Genomic DNA, 14,376 nt, shown 5'->3' with positions numbered 1-14,376 from the left:
CCTAACTTAGGTGGGCCTTAGGCCCACCAGAGGGGTGCGCCACCCCCTCCTCCCCATCTGGCCGCCACTTCCCCATCTGGGAGGGCTGCCGCACCCCCTAGGGTGCGAACCCTAGGGGTGGCACCCCCTCTCCCCTTCCCCTATATATAGTGGGCACTTTTGGCCTTTGGAGGACACGGTTTTCCCTCTCCCTCGGCGCAGCCCTGCACTTCTTCCTCCTCCTCTCTGTCGGCGCTTGGCGAAGCCCTGCCGGGAGACCTCGTCTCTCCACCAACACCACGCCGTCGTGTTGCTGGTCTTCTTCCCCAACCTCTCCCTCCTCCTTGCTGGATCAAGGTGCGGGAGATGTCACCGGGCTGCACGTGTGTTGAACGCGGAGGTGCCGTTGTTCGGCACTAGATCGGAATCGCTGCGAGTACGACTCCATCAACCGCGTTCTAGCAACGCTTCCGCTTAGCGATCTTCAAAGGTATGAAGATGCTCTTACCCCTCTCTCGTTGCTGGTCTCTCCATAGGAAGATCTGAACATGCGTAGGAAAATTTTGAATTTATGCTACGTTACCCAACAGACGTCGCCGACCGCACAGAGGGCCATCGCGTCCTCTAGGCCCGGTCATTGGCGTTCATCATGTGTGATCATGGAGTCCTCCATGACACGCTGCATGAGCCGGGCCTCCTCTTGCACTGTCATGCGAGGAGGTGGAGGTGGTGACGGAGACGGGGAAGGCGGTGTTGGAAATATTCCCTAGAGGCAATGATAAAATAGTTATTATTATATTTTCTGTTACAAGATAATCGTTTATTATCCATGCTATAATTGCATTGAATGAAAACATAGATACATGTGTGGATACATAGACAAAACAATGTCCCTAGCAAGCCTCTAGTTGGCTAGCCAGTTGATCAATGATAGTCAAGGTTTTCTGACTATATGCAAGTGTTGTCACTTGATAACTAGATCACATCATTAGGAGAATCATGTGATGGATTAGACCCAAACTATGAACGTAGCATGTTGATCGTGTCATTTTGTTGCTATTGTTTTCTACTTGTCAAGTATTTATTCCTGTGACCATGAGATCATATAACTCACTCGCACCGGAGGAATACCTTGTGTGTATCAAACGTCGCAACGTAACTGGGTGACTATAAAGGTGCTCTACAGGTATCTCCTAAGGTGTCCGTTGAGTTAGTATGGATCAAGACTGGGATTTGTCACTCCGTGTGACGGAGAGGTATCTCGGGGCCCACTCGGTAATACAACGTCACACACAAGCCTTGCAAGCAATATGACTAAGTGTAAGTCACGGGATCTTATATTACAGAACAAGCAAAGAGACTTGTCGGTAGCGAGATTGAAATAGGTATGCGGATACCGACGATCGAATCTCGGGCAAGTAACATACCGAAGGAAAAAGGGAATGACATACGGGATTATATGAATCCTTGGCACTGAGGTTCAACCGATAAGACCTTCGGAGAATATGTAGGATCCAATATGGGAATCCAGGTCCCGCTATTGGATATTTACCGAGAAGTGTCTCGGGTCATGTCTACATAGTTCTCGAACCCGCAGGATCTGCACACTTAAGGTTCGATGATGTTTTAGTATAGTTGAGTTATATGTGTGGTTACCGAATGTTTTTAGGAGTCCCGGATGAGATCACGGACGTCACGAGGGTTTCCGGAATGGTCCGGAAATGAAGATTGATATATAGGATGGTTTCATTTGGTCACCAGAAAGTTTCAGGTATTACCGGCAGTGTACCGGGAGTGAAGAATGAGTTCCGGGTGTTTACCGGGACGGGCCCACCCACCCGGGAGTGAGCCCATGGCCTTAGGGTGGCGCACCAAGTCCTTAGTGGGCTGGTGGAGTCAGCCCAAGAGGGCTATGGCGCCACAAGCAAAAATACCAAAGGAAAGAAGAAAAAAAAGGAAAGGAGGGAGGTGGGAAGGAAGAGGAGGACTCCTCCTTCCCAAACCGAATTGGAGGAGGAGTCCTCCACCACCCCTTCCGCAGGCGCACCCTTGGGGTCCTTGTGCCCCAAGGCTAGCCCTCCCCTCCTCCTATATATATTGGTGGTTTAGGGCTTTTTGAGACACAACTTTGCCACGTGCAACTCTAGCCTATTCCACATAGTTTTACCTCTAGATCGGATTTCTGCGGAGCTCGGGCGGAGCCTTGCAGGAGTAGATCATCACCACCACCAAAGCTCCGTCACGCTGCCGGAGAACTCATCTACTTCTCCGTCTTGATTGCCGGATCAAGAAGGCCGAGATCGTCATCGAGTTGTACGTGTGCTGAACGCAGAGGTGTCGTCCGTTTGGCGCTAGATCAGAACCGTTCGTGGGACGGATCGTGGGACGACGGTGATTTGAATCACGAAGCTGTACCACTACATCAACCGCGTTTCTTAACGCTTCCCGCATAGCGATCTAGAAGGGTATGTAGATCTAATCTCCTCTCGTAGATGGACATCACCATGATAGGTCTTCGTGTGCGTAGGAATTTTTTTGTTTCCCATGCAACGTTCCCCAACAGTGGCATCATGAGCTAGGTTCATGCGTAGATGTTATCTCAAGTAGAACACAAAAGGTTGTGTGGACGTTGATGTTCGATTTGCTGCCCTCCTTAGTCTTTTCTCGATTCGGCGGTATTGTTGGATTGAAGCTGCCCGGACCGATATTACTCGTACGCTTACGAGAGACTGGTTTCATCGACTAACATATGTAACCTCGTTGCATAAAGATGAGTGGCGGGTGTCGATTTCTTCAACTTTAGTTGAATTGGTTTTGACTGAGGCGGTCCTTAGAGAGAGGTTAAATAGCATTTTGCACATCTCCATTGTGGTTTTTGCGTAACTATTCTCAACTCAAGTGATGATCGGACTTGAGTTAGTGAATTTGGATAGTGTACCACTCAAATGACTAGAGAGATGTACTTTTTTTGTGGGAGTTTATCAGTAATTTTATTAGTTAAACTCTAATTATCTTAAACATAGTTTAAGTCCACTTTACAATATTTGTGTTGTAGATCATTGGCTCACGCAAGAGTCCTCCTGAATTTTAATACATTCCTAGAGAAAGCTAAGTTGAAAGATGATGGAAGCAACTTTGTAGACTGGGCTCGTAATCTTAAGTTGCTCGTGCAAGCTGGGAAGAAGGATTATGTCCTTAATGCTGCGCTAGGAGATGAACCACCCGCTACGGCTGACCAAGATGTTAAGAATGCCTGGTAGTAGTTCAATGTGCAGTCTTGTATGGCTTAGAGCCGGGACTTCAACGTTGCTTTGAGCATCATGGAGCATTTGAGATGTTCGAGGAGTTGAAGTTTATCTTTCAGAAGAACGCCCGGATCGAGAGGTATGAGACCTTCGATAAATTATATGCTTGCAAGATGGAGGAGAATTTGTTTGTCAGTGAACATGTGCTCAAAATGTCTGGGTACTCAAACCGTCTAGCTGAGCTGGGGATTGAACTCCCGCAAGAGGCTATCACTGACAGAATTCTTCAATCACTGCCAGCTAGCTATAAGAGCTTTGTGTTGAACTATAACATGCAAGGGATGAACAAGTCACCCGGCGATTATTCGCGATGCTGAAAGTCGCAGAGTCAGAACTCCGAAAAGAGCATCAAGTGTTGATGGTCGTAATAGAGGTCGACGGGGAGGAGGCGGCGGCGGCGCTCGATCTCGTCGCGGCGCGCACGGTCGCTCGTCGGCACCGACGGGATCGGGACCCGGTCGGCGGAGAGATGCCAGTTGTTCGGGAGGTGGACGTCGCTCCACGGGACCGGCGTCTGATACGTCCATTTTGCATCATGTTTTCATGTTGATATTTATCGCTTCTTTGGCTGTTATTTCACTTCACGGCACTATTCTTATGCCTTTTCTCTCTTATTTTTGCAAGGTTTACATGAAGAGGGAGAATATCGGCAACTGGAATTCTGGCCTGAAAGTGGAGCAAAGTTGAGATACCTATTCTGCGCAAGTCCAAACGCCGTAAAAATCAACGAGGGATTTTTTTTCCGATTTATCAAAAATAATGGGCCGAAGAAGTGCCAGAGGGGCACCAAGGGGTGCCCACAAGCCTGCACGGCGCGGCCACCCCCCAGGCCGCGCCATGAGGGCTTGTGGGCAGCCCACTGGCCCACTTGCTCCCCTCTTTTGCTATATGGAGGGTTTCGTCCAGGAAAAAATCAGGGAGGAGCTTTTTCGTGTATTCGTCGCCGCCACAAGGCGGAACTTGAGCAGAACCAATCTAGAGCTCCAGCAGACGATCCTGCCGGGGAAACTTCCCTCCCGGAGGGGGAAATCATCGCCATCGTCATCACCAACACTCCTCTCATCGGAGGGGACTCGTCACCATCAACATCTTCATCAGCACCATCTCATCTCCAAACCCTAGTTCATCACTTGTAACCAATCTCCGTCTCGCGACTCCGATTGGTACTTATAAGGTTGCTAGTAGTGTTGATTACTCTTTGTAGTTGATGCTAGTTGGATTATTTGGTGGAAGAGTTTATGTTCAGATCCTTGATGCTACTCATTACCTATCTGATCATGAATATGATTATGCTTTGTGAGTAGTTACTTTTGTTCGTGAGGACATGAGATAAGTCATGCTAATAGTAGTCGTGTGAATTTGGTATTCGTTCGGTAATTTGAAATGTTGTATGTTGTTTTTCCTCTAGTGTTGTTATGTGAACGTTGACTACATGACACTTCACCATTATTTGGGCCTAGAGGAAGGCATTGGGAAGTAGTAAGTAGATGATGGGTTGCTAGAGTGACAGAAGCTTAAACCCTAGTTTATGCGTTGCTTCGCAAGGGGCTGATTTGGATCCACTAGTTTAATGCTATGGTTAGACTTTGTCTTAATTCTTCTTTCGTAGTTGCGGATGCTTGCGAGAGGGGTTAATCATAAGTGGGATGCTTGTCCAAGTAAGGGCAGTACCCAAGCCCTGGTCCACCCACATATCAAACTATCAAAGTAACGAACGCGAATCATATGAACATGATGAAACTAGCATGACAGAAATTCACGCGTGTCATCGGGAGCATTTTTTCCCCTATAAGACTTTGTCCAGGCTTGTCCCTTGCTACAAAAGGGATTGGGCCACTTTGTTGCACCGTTGCTACTTTTGTTAGTTGTTTCTTGCTACGAATCATCTCACCACACAATCACTTGTTACCGACAAATTCAGTGCCTGCAAATTTTACCTTGCTGAAAACCACTTGTCAGATCCTTCTGCTCCTCGTTGGGTTCGACACTCTTACTTATCGAAAGGACTACGATTGATCCCCTATACGTGTGGGTCATCAAGACTCTTTTCTGGCGCCGTTGCCGGGGAGTGAAGAGCCTTTGGTAAGTGGAACTTGGTAAGGAAACATTCATATAGTATGCTGAAATTTGTTGTCACTTGTCACTATGGATACTAATCCTTTGAGGGGCTTGTTCGGGGTATCTTCACCTTGAACGGAAGCACAAATAGTTGCTCCTCAACCTGCTGCACCTAGTGAAAATATTTTCTTTGAATTTCCTTCGGGTATGCTTGAGAAACTGCACCTACTGAAACTATGCATGACATTGCAATATGGAGGGCTAGGCATGAGCTAACGGAGTATCATCCGTCATAGACGGATCGGGAAAATATCTGACGATATTTCCCGAGTCTCTCGCTACTACCGGACACGTGAAACAAATGGAAAAGTTCCACGTTCGCTATGCCAGAGACGCGGGACACACGACCGGAAAGCGTATCCAGGTTCGTCTCATTTTTCTGGTCAACTTCATGTATAAATTATTTTCATCCGAGTTATGGATTATTTTATATTAATTTTTAAAGTTTTATTAATTATTTAGGAATTAAATAGATTCAATTTAATTCAATAAATATATATGACATCAGCATGATGTCATGCTCACATCAGCAGTCAACAGTCGTGTTGACTCATCAATTTGACAAGTGGGTCCCACGTGTCATACTCACATTTTAATATAGTCTAATTAATAATTGTTAATTTAGGGGGAGGACCCACCTGTCATCCTCTAATTAAACTAAACTAATTAACATGTTGAATTAAACAAATTTAATTAGTGTTGATTGGGGTTGGACCCATATGTCATTCTCACATTAATCTTAACACATTGTTAATATTAGCTAATTACTCAAATTAAGTGAATTAATGAATTAAGTAATTATTAATTTAATATATTCTTTTTTATGTTTCCTTTTTGTTATGTTTAGGGGGCGTGGGCCCCCCATGTCATTCTCCCACGGGGGGATTAGTGGGGTGGTCAATCCCCCACTAATCCAGCGGGGCCGAAAGCCAACCGAGGGGAGCCGGGGCTAGCGGAGGGGATGCGAGGCCAAGGGTCGCGGTTGCCGCTGGCGGCCATGGTTGCCGATGGTGGTGGCCACCAACGGTGGAGGGACGCAGTGAGGGGGGTGCTGGGCAAGCGGCGCAACAGCGGGAGGGCGCAGGCGAGCGCACGCAGTGGCGCGGCCAGCGCTGCTGCGGCAGCACGAGGGGAGCGGCAGCGTGGCCGTCGGAGCAAAGGGGGGATCCGCCGGAGTGGGAGTGGTGGCCCGTCGGAGTGAGGGGAGGAGGAGGAGAGGAGAAGAGCTCGCGGCTCACCGTCGGTGAAGGGGAGAGGGGCGTCAAGGCTCGGTGGAGCCCTTGGGGAGGAGGCGAGGAGGCGGCGCACTGGCGAGGTGGTGGTAGAGCGACACCGGCCGATGGCCGACGGAGGTGATCGGCGACAGAGTGGTGAGGAGGCGGCTCTGCCGCGGGCGACCACGATGTCGCGACGACAGGGAGGGAGGAGGGGAGCCAGCCGCCAAGGGAGGGGGCTCGGTGAGGGGTGAGGGAGTGAGGGGAAAATTTTAGGTCAAGGGGGGGTGGCTGCTCTTATATACTCCACGGGAGAGGGGGAAGGAGATGGGCCAGCTGAGGGGGAAGTGGGTCGGCCTGGGGAAGGGAAATGGGCCACGGCCCAGGGGAAAGGGGGGTTTTCCCCTTTTTTGTTTTTTTAAATCGGTTGAAGTTTTATAAATTATGTTGAATTAAAAACATAACCAATATGGTTTTTATAGAATATGCCACCTGGTCAATTATTAGTAGTATAATATTAGCCACAGCTACAAAAAGTTTGAGGTCTTTTCAAAATGTTTTGAAAATTGTCAAAATCAAAAGGGGCATTTAATAATTGTTTTGGCCTCAGTTTTAATTATTTTGAGGCACTAAAATGATTGGAAAAATATTAGTTTCAATTTTACAAATACCTAGAAATTTTATTCGCCACCTAAGCATGATTTTTAATTTAGAGGTTGCAAAACTTTTAAATCCACTTTTGAAATGAATTTCAATCGCAAAAAGATTTTGAATCAGAGTTTGATTCCAACTGTGATCATAATAGATTAGCAAAAGCATTAGCTTAATCTTAACGATCACTGTAGCTTAAATACAATGATTATTGTAGTATAATTCGGGATATCACATGCGCCCCTGCATATAAACGCGCATACGCCCAGGTAGAACGTTTTTGCCATCGTACAATGGCAATTATGAAAACAGAAGAACGACCGTGCATCTTTAATACTCCCTCTGTCCCAAAATTCTTGTCTTAAATTTGTCTAGATATGAATGTATCTAGTCACTTTTTAGTATCAAGATACATCCATTTTTAGATAAATTTAAGACAAAAAATTTGGGATGGAGGGAGTAATACAGAACCGTGGCTTCACTGCCGTGCCTCTCCGAGTGAACATGTCGGCAAAAACATTTGAAACATGGTGACTTGTATCTTCAGAAAGGTTCGCAAAGAACATATCGTCGGGAGTGACCTGAAAATTTAGCAACTTGATCATCGTTCCTTTGAAATCACTTTTGATTGTTTTAGTTATTTTATTAGTATTGAAGTTTCGCCCCGAGCAGTTGTTCCTGGTGTGCAATAAGCATTTGAATCATTTCAACTCTAAGAAATTTACTTGTAACGAATCTGCATGCCAATGCTTTTTTGCCACCACGAGGAATTTGAAACACAATGGCACGGACGAGCCTCTCCTAGATTTACTGCATTAGCTCACAACAACAGAGGCACAACCGTGCTTCTGTTGCATGAAGGATTGTGCCTATCATAGGAAACAACATTTTGGAACACATACGCAACTGAACCTCTACATGCAAAGCTCAAAGCTCAACATTTGGTGTGGTGGGCCCAAGTTAGTGACTAAACCCGCAGTATAACTAGCTCTTTTCTACAAAAACCATCCTCTGACTCGCCTGCTGCACAACTCTATCTATCCCTCTTTTGCTCTTTCTTCTCTCTCGGTCCTCTAACTCGCTCTAGAGTTGGTTCGTTCTCTCTCCCTTTCCACATCAATTTTTCTTTCCTACGATCTGCTCCCTCTCGAAGATTTTGTTTGTTAGTGCTCTAAATCGACGGATGGATCTCTGCTACTTCCTCCTTCCCAAAAAATTTATCTTAGGTTTGTGTAGAAATGAATGTATTTAAATGCTAAAATGTGACTAGATACATTCATATCTAGATAAATCTAAGATAAGAATTTTGGAACGGAGAGAGTATTATGTTATGACTTGCCTGAAAGTTTGTTGTGATCTCAGCCAAATAGGCGCAGTGCAAGGATGAAGTTGTATATCGCCAGTTGTTGGTCTTCCTCTATACGTATCGTCGTGAGGATCGGACACCAATGACCTCGTCGGAGCAGGGCAAGACGCTACGAGCGGCAGAGAGCTATGACACCCCAGGCGAAGATGCAAAATAAACTTCACCGAGGGGGTGGGAACATTAGAGGGAAGCCAGTAGCGGTGTGGCTAGCAACGGGGTAGGTGGAGGCCAGCGGTTGGGGCGTGGATGAGCATCCGTTGAGGAAGATGTTGGGAGCAGAAAGAATGTCCGAGCCTCTGAATGGACAACTGACGGACTGGATAGAATGTGATTAATACCTCCGCTCTTTATTTAAGTTGTTTAGGAAAAATATATTTCGTAATGCTGCTTTTATTACTAGCTGGAGATCTTTGGATTGGGTAACAGTCTCATTGCAACAATTTGAACAGCTGCCAAAACTGAATCGTCATAAATTAAGCAACATTTCTATACAATTAACACGATTTAATGTATTTCATGTTTTTCCCATTGTTACTGTTGACTAGCAAAAGGGTCCGTGCGTTGCAACGGGAAAAAAAAAACCGCCATTGAAACTACATTATGTTCATATCACATCGCATGATTTCAAAAATTTGTTCATCAATGCAAGAAAATATTTCTTTTTTAATTTTATTCTCAATTCACAAGTTGAAACAATGTTCAAATTTTTTAAAAATATCATGGTTGTCAAAAAACTTGGTAACCCAAAGAATTATTCTGAATTTCATAAAATATTTTTTGAAATATACTATAATATTCCGATCAACCCCGACAATTAATTCTTTAAAATTCACTCAGGTATATAATCAGAAAGACTCAGAAGCATTACTATTTAATTGCATACATTTAATAATTCGTGAACATTTTTACGAATTTGGGAACATTTTTAAAATCAAGAACATTTTTTACTATTTATAAACATTTTTTTAATATTCCAAACAATATTTTATATTATGAACTGTTTTCAAGTATTTTCTTGTGAATTGGCGAATAATTCATTTTTTGAATTATCAAACATTTTTTTAATTGCATTAAAGAAAAATTCTCAAAATGATAGGCTTTTTTTGATTCACGAATGTTTTCTCCAAAATTACGATTTTTTTAATATACAAATTTTTTAACAAAAATCCCGAACAATTTTTGAATTCGCAAACATTTTATGTTTTATCAAAAATTTATGTAAATATAATTTTTTGAATTGTGAAAGTTTTTTTTGATTTGTTTGAATTAGAAAAATTAAAAAGGAACAGATAAATAAGAATTAAAAAACTAGAACTAAAAAAACAGACCCCGCCCATGGGCTGGCCCAAGTGGGCGTACTGTTTATTTTCCAGCGAGCAGAGCGTAGTATAGCTGGTCCCTATGTTTTGGCCGGCCCATGCGAGGATTCCCTGCAAAACGTTTTTTATAATTTATAGATGGCATTGGTGGGTAATATTAGACAATTTTAGAGGCAATTTTAATGACGTACCACCGAAGCAATAGGTGCTTTATTAATACTAGTAAAAATGTCCGTGGGTTGCAACGGAAGAAAAACTATCAGGTTATGCAGGTGTGATAGATATAAAGAAGTATAAATCCTATGCAGATATGACACAAGGATTTTTGAAATGTTATTTCACAAAGTATATCTGAGTGATGGCATGATGAGATAAGGCACTTTTAAAATGTAATTTCAAAAACTAAAAATACAATGCTCATCGCGACTTGATTTGTTAAGGTGTCACAACAAAAAAATTATGGCTGAGCAAACTGTAAAACACGGACACCTTTTTGTACCCGACCCGAGGGACTAAATAAAATCATAAAACGACCTCTACAGATTTCCTTATAAAACTTTATGTAGGCGACAGTTAGTTTTGTTCATTATTTACATATGTGTTTTAATTTTTGCTAACATTTTCTAAAAGTTGATAGACCTGTTTTTCAAATTCCTGAATATTCTTTGAATAACGGATCATTTTAAAATATCATGAACATTTTTTATTTCATGACAACTTATTTGAAATCGTGATTTGTTTTATAATATGTGAGCACTTTTTGAACTCATGAACATTTTATTACTTTTCGAATATTTTTGAAATACACAAACAGTTTATCATTTTTCTACTTTTTTAAACCGGCAACTTTTTTTTTGTCCTTCGAAATCTGAAATTAATTTAGAGAAGAAAAAACCAAAACAGGAATAAAAAAGTAAAAAATATATATTAAACAGGGTGCTCTGACCTGTGAAAAACCAAAACATGAATAAGGAAGTAAAAAAAATTATGGCTGAGCAAACTGTAAAACACGGACACCTTTTTGTACCCGACCCGAGGGATTAAATAAAATCATAAAACGACCTCTACAGATTTCCTTATAAAACTTTATGTAGGCGACAGTTAGTTTTGTTCATTATTTAAATATGTGTTTTAATTTTTGCGAACATTTTCTAAAAGTTGATAGACCTGTTTTTCAAATTCCTGAATATTCTTTGAATAACGGATCATTTTAAAATATCATGAACATTTTTTATTTCATGACAACTTATTTGAAATCGTGATTTGTTTTATAATATGTGAGCACTTTTTGAACTCATGAACATTTTATTACTTTTCGAATATTTTTGAAATACACAAACAGTTTATCATTTTTCTACTTTTTTAAACCGGCAACTTTTTTTTTGTCCTTCGAAATCTGAAATTAATTTAGAGAAGAAAAAACCAAAACAGGAATAAAAAAGTAAAAAATATATATTAAACAGGGTGCTCTGACCTGTGAAAAACCAAAACATGAATAAGGAAGTAAAAAAAAATTATGGCTGAGCAAACTGTAAAACACGGACACCTTTTTGTACCCGACCCGAGGGACTAAATAAAATCATAAAACGACCTCTACAGATTTCCTTATAAAACTTTATGTAGGCGACAGTTAGTTTTGTTCATTATTTAAATATGTGTTTTAATTTTTGCGAACATTTTCTAAAAGTTGATAGACCTGTTTTTAAAATTCCTGAATATTCTTCGAATAACGGATCATTTTAAAATATCATGAACATTTTTTATTTCATGACAACTTATTTGAAATCGTGATTTGTTTTATAATATGTGAGCACTTTTTGAACTCATGAACATTTTATTACTTTTCGAATATTTTTGAAATACACAAACAGTTTATCATTTTTCTACTTTTTTTAACCGGCAACTTTTTTTTTGTCCTTTCGAAATCTGAAATTAATTTAGAGAAGAAAAAACCAAAACAGGAATAAAAAAGTAAAAAAAAAATATTAAACAGGGTGCTCTGACCTGTGAAAAACCAAAACATGAATAAGGAAGTAAAAAAAATACAGACACATGGGCCGGCCCATGCAAGAGAGGAAAAAAGGAAGAGAAAAGGGGTGAGAACCAGGGATTGAACCCTGCTCTCTGGGGTGGAGGGTTGAGGCTTTGGCCATCATGCTAGTCTCACGTTGTCTTTAAATATATCAGTCTTTTGAGGACATAAAGCGGAGCGAAGATTTTTTAAATCCGAAAACTGAATCCTTTTTTGACTTACTGGTGGCATTGGTCGGTAATTTATGCCAACTTCAAGGGCAATTTTAATAACGCACGGCAGAAGCAGTACCTGCTTTATTATTAGGTAATGATAAAGATAAAATATGTCTTTTTAGGATTTTGTATGTAAATGACTATTATTGAAAAGACACTCTTAAACTGAATATTTTTCTATTACTTAAATTGTGTTCATAATTTCATACATATCATATGTAATATGCACCTTGTTATACCTTTACTATATAGTGCAGGAGAAACATGTCTTGCAATGTATGTAAGAACATTAATTGCCCTGGATTCGAATCAGCCATTGTATGTGATATGCACCTTGTTATACCTTTACTATATAGTGCTACAATAACCCTTCTTCTGCCACAATGAAAATCCCGGGCCGGGTCGGGTTTATTTGTCCCATCAGACTGGGCTCGGGCCTATCAAAAAATAAAATTAAGCCGCAGTCGGGTCGGCCCGGTCAGGCTTTTTCTGTCTCGGGGCGAGCTTGGGTCCAAAATTCAGGTCCGACAATCGGGTCGGACAGGCTCGGGCCTGGGTTTTTAGCATCAGGCTTTTTTTGGCCCGGCCCGGAAAATGCCCAGGTAGAGCCACAATGTTAGAGGGCATGTCTGGCATTTTTTCTGGAGTATGTACCGTGCTATTGCAGGCAGCAAGTTGTTTCTGCAATCAATCAATGGAAGCAAGAAGCGTTCGAAGAAGGAAAGATAAAAAGTCAGTACTAATCACCAAAGAAGACCTGTCATATGAGGTTAACACCACCGATGATGCTCTCAGGTCTAAAATTCATGGACTTGGTTGGACAAAGTTAATGAATGATTGTGATCTTCGCCATCGAAATCTCGTCATTATAAACTTAGATAGCGAAATTCTCTCTGTTAAGATAAATCGAGGCTCAGTGAATCTCGGATGGGTCACGTACCCCTTCCCGAGTCATGAGCCATGACACAAATCAAACGTTTTCCATGTCCAGTTGCCCGACTGTGTCCGCTGCCTACCCCTCTGCCTTCTTCCTTCCATTCCTTGTTTTTTTTTTCTCTTCCTACTCCTCTCGCCTTCCCTTTCTCTTCTCGAACAGGAAACCGACGCAGCTGCCATGGCGCCAGATGCCGGCCATGGACGCCCTGGCACTACCCACCGGTCACCGTCGGTCGTGCCTCGTCGCCACGCTCACCCGCAACAGCATGCCGTGTTGGAGCTCGCAACAACAGCAACAGATCGTGGTAGCAGCTTCACGCGGCATAGCCACCACTGCACCTGTCGCTCTCTCTCGTACCGCCCACTACTGTCGTGCGCAAACTCGAGCGGGCAGCGAGGTGCAGGGGAACTCGCTCTAGAGCAGGCGCTGGGTGCTTGGGCCATGGGCCTCCATTTCCTCTCCTCATGGTGAATCTTGTGTCGCCACGTGTGGGCATGGAGCTCCGATAAGGCACAAACATGGATGCCCCCAGCCGCGTCGTGCTCAAGGAGAAACATAGTTGGGAACGATAGAGCCCGGCTTTGTCACCCCAATGCCCCACAGCTGCCGCTGGTCGCTCTCCCTGAGTGCATACAACGTTAACGTTAAAAGTCATTCAAAGTAGTTGATGACTCAAAACCTAAACCTCGATGCTACCAACCATCTCCATCCAGTCTTATTCCATGACGAGAGAAGATCAGAATCACACACATTTGACACTTACAGCACCAAAAGTCACAGCAGCTACCAAGTCAGGCATCAGTCTGAATGACGCCGTGCAGAGTATAGGCCCAATTATCACGAAGAAGTTGAGCCTCCTGCAGAGTTCACCAGAACGGAAGGAAATTGACAAAATCAGAATCACTTTAGTAGAAAAATGAAAGTGACGTGGACAAAAAGGAAATGAAATTCTCCCATGCCAACGCAGATTTAGGCACATTGACACAATGTTTGGCAACACAGGCCAGTCATTTTTCCCACTCAATCCTCCTTTGGAGGTCAACTGGAAGTAGAAATAAGCTTAAGGTAGGATTGCATCTCCACATCCAAATATCAACTACTCCCTCCGTTTCTAAATATAAGTCTTTTTAGAGATTTCACTAGAAGACTACATACGGAGCAAAATGAGTGAATCTATATTCTAAAATATGTCTATATACATCTGAATGTAGTCTACTAGTGAAACCTCTAAAAAGACTTA

At 42.6% G+C, this 14,376-nt stretch overlaps 1 pseudogene; it reads left to right on the top strand.

Moving 5' to 3' along the window:
* The window catches only part of LOC123450183, a 32,313-nt pseudogene that overhangs the window by 10,521 nt on the left and 7,416 nt on the right, over positions 1 to 14,376 (top strand).

Source organism: Hordeum vulgare, chromosome 4H (assembly GCF_904849725.1).
Source record: "Hordeum vulgare subsp. vulgare chromosome 4H, MorexV3_pseudomolecules_assembly, whole genome shotgun sequence".
Taxonomy (NCBI): Eukaryota; Viridiplantae; Streptophyta; class Magnoliopsida; order Poales; family Poaceae; genus Hordeum; species Hordeum vulgare.
This window is presented reverse-complemented; position numbering and strand designations above follow the sequence as displayed.